Below are 3,197 nucleotides of genomic sequence, written 5' to 3'. Positions count from 1 at the left end.
GCAGTCGGCCTTTCTTCCAAACATCAGTGAAAGAACGGGAGGTTCTGAAGAGCTCACTGAACTCCAGCGTGGTTCTGTATGTAATAGGAGACACCGCTGCACCAACTACAACAAGTCAGCTGGTGAAATCTCCTCCCTCCTAGATCTTCCTCCATCAGCTGTGAGTGGTGTTATTATTGAACAGTGGAAGAGTTTAGGAGGAACAGCTCACAGAGAGCAGCTCAGCCACCGAGTGTCTGTCAGACCACGTAAAGTTACAGAGCGGGGTCAGGGCCGAGTGCTGAGCTCAGAGCAGAGTGCAGAAAAGCCTCTGATAACTGCAGAGCTGCTGTTAGAGCTTAGAGCAAAGGAGGACCAGCTCCATATTAATGCCTATGGGTTTAGGATATAAGAGCTCCTGTATGTGCAATGTGGAGGCGTCCCAATACTTTTGTGACATACAGTGTACTTAATATATAAATTATATGGCAACTTCAAACTCGTCAAACCACCTAACTACGTAATTAACGATGTAATTACACTGAAACAGTACAATAAAGTAACCGTGTATCAGTACTGCAGAGAATCCGACTACTGTTACTCCTACAGCCTGCACTCGTCACTCTTCTGAAGAGTGCGCAAAGCTTATAACCTCTCAGGATTAAGTTATTAGACACACACTCTCTCTCTCTCACACACACACACACACACACTTGGATTACAGTTGCCCACACAATCTTGTTCACTCTCACCTCAAAGCTGAGAGGGATGACAGTAGTAGTGCAGCACAGTTCTGCTGGCTTTGATTATGAGGGAGAATACCAGCACTGTTGCTACACTGAAAAAAGTGGAGCGATTCCCAGAATTCACACTCAGATTCAAGTCTCAATTAAATGATATATTTTATATATTATATACATATAATTCGATATTTGTTTAGATTTTATATACTAGTTTATATATTATATCTTTTACAATAAGGTAATATTATTATTAAGCCTAAAACAAAAACCTTGAACCACAATTTTTGCCATTTGTGACAATGTCCTTTACATTATACCAGAATTTCATTATGAATGGACCAATAGAAATGCTCCAAAATGACCTGGAATCAATTATTTTTTTAATTTTTCCATCAAAGGTTTTTTCTCCTCCTGTAAAATTATTTTTTGAAGATACAAGTTATTAGCGTGCCAAAATATTAGAAAAGTACAATATTAGAAACTAAAGCATTTTAAGCTAACGTTATAGCCACAAGCTAACATGCTAGTCATGTTACAACGATCAGCCATAATATTAGCATAATAATGTCTAACACTGAGTAGGCCCCTCTTGTGCCCCCCACACCAGATCTGACCAGTCAAGACCTGGACCCCACAAGACCTCTGCAGGTGTCCTGTGGTATCTGGTACCAAGACTAACATGAGGAGATCTTTAATGTCCTGTAAATTGTGAGGTGGGCAGGGCCTCCATGAGCATTAGTGAACCTTAGGTGCCCATGATCCTGTCGCTGGTTCACTGGTTGTCCTTCCTTGGAGCACTTTTGGTAGGTACTGACCACTGCATTCCAGCAACACCCCACAAGACCTGCCTGATGTTCTGGAGATGTTCTGACCCAGTCAACATCTAGAACATCACAGTTTGGTTCTTTTTAAAGTGTCTCAGATTCTTAAGCTTGTCAATTTTTCCTGCTTCAACATCTTCATCATCACCTTCAAGTGATTCCTAATATGTAGATCCACCCCTTGACAGACAGGAGCCACTGGAGAGGAAGGTTATCAATGTTTTTCACAGTATCTAATGGTGCTAATGTTTTGGCTAATCTGTGTATGATGTGCTATGATACATTATGATGTTATTCAATATTGTGTGATGCAATACAATGATATACTACATTACAGTACAATACAATACACACCAGATCCAACTAATCTGCTAATTAGCAAGTATGTTAAAGAAGCAAAACACCAGGATCTGCCAGACAGGGGGCACTAGAGAGCCACTGATATAATAAGTCCGCAGGTACACTGCTTAATAAGAAACTTAACAGGGTATTACATAGAATATAAGTGTTTGAGATGAATATATTCAGATTGGGGGTTTTCAGTGGTGGTGAATGGAGCCAGATGTCGGTCACCATGACTACAATACAAATATAGCCATTTTATTTCCTATCCAAACCCGCCAGTGAACCTACACGGGTCTTCTGAGTTTTATTTGGAATGTTGCTGATGATAAAATAGTGACAAAGCAAAGAAAAACAGTTTTTATTTGGGGACTACTTTTTCTTATACACCCATGATCGTATCCCTCCACCATTTTAATAAAAAACAGGGTTTTAAAACATGTTTTAGACCCAGAATTCTCTCAGAACTCTGGTAGAACAGTGTCTCAGGCATCAGGCAGTGTCTTCATCACATCTATTAGGTGAAAGAACTTTCTGGGAGGAGCTTTTCAGCGGTTCAGACGTCTGGTTCCATTCACCACCACTGTGAACAGTTCTAAATGGTTGTGGTTCTCCAGAACCGAGCTTTTCACAACAACCCCGCTCCAATGACTGTGTTCATATCTTTAAAATGTCATATTTTCGAGAATTTGCTACGTCAGTGGAGCTCCCCTTTAAGAAGTAACCACAGACACACACCTTTATGAGACGCGCCTAATGGAGAGCTGAATGGGCATGCGCCTCAATCAGGACGTATCAGGCGCGCGTCCTATAAGGAGAACGCAACCTGACGGAGCGGACACGCGCTTTCACTGTAACACGAACGTGCACGCGCCCCCGCTGGCCTCCTCTGGTCCCTCAGGGCTTAAGCCGTTTTTCCTACAGCACCGTCACAAGCGATTAGTGCGCAAAAGCGCACAGGACGAACAAGGCGCGCGAGTCTGAACACCTAAAGACTCTCGTGCTCGTTTAATAAAGCATAAATCATATGAAATCATCCACTGAGAAAGTCACACCTCACGCCTGGATATCAATCAGAAAGTGTTGGCGCGCGCAACCACGCCGTTATTACCCTGAACCCGCCGCGCATGAGGCTCCTCACCCAAACCCTCGCACCCCCCCCTCCCCCCCGACCCCCTGCTATCTTCACTCACGAGCAGCGAAGAACCCCACCGTCCAGTCCTGAAGCTCAGCAGAGAGACTCACAGACAGCAGTGTGTGCAGAAATGAAGCGCGCGCTCTTACCTAAACTCCTGTTTTACGCAGAGAGCGA

This window comes from Salminus brasiliensis, chromosome 1 (genome assembly GCF_030463535.1).
Source record: "Salminus brasiliensis chromosome 1, fSalBra1.hap2, whole genome shotgun sequence".
Taxonomy (NCBI): Eukaryota; Metazoa; Chordata; class Actinopteri; order Characiformes; family Bryconidae; genus Salminus; species Salminus brasiliensis.
This window is presented reverse-complemented; position numbering follows the sequence as displayed.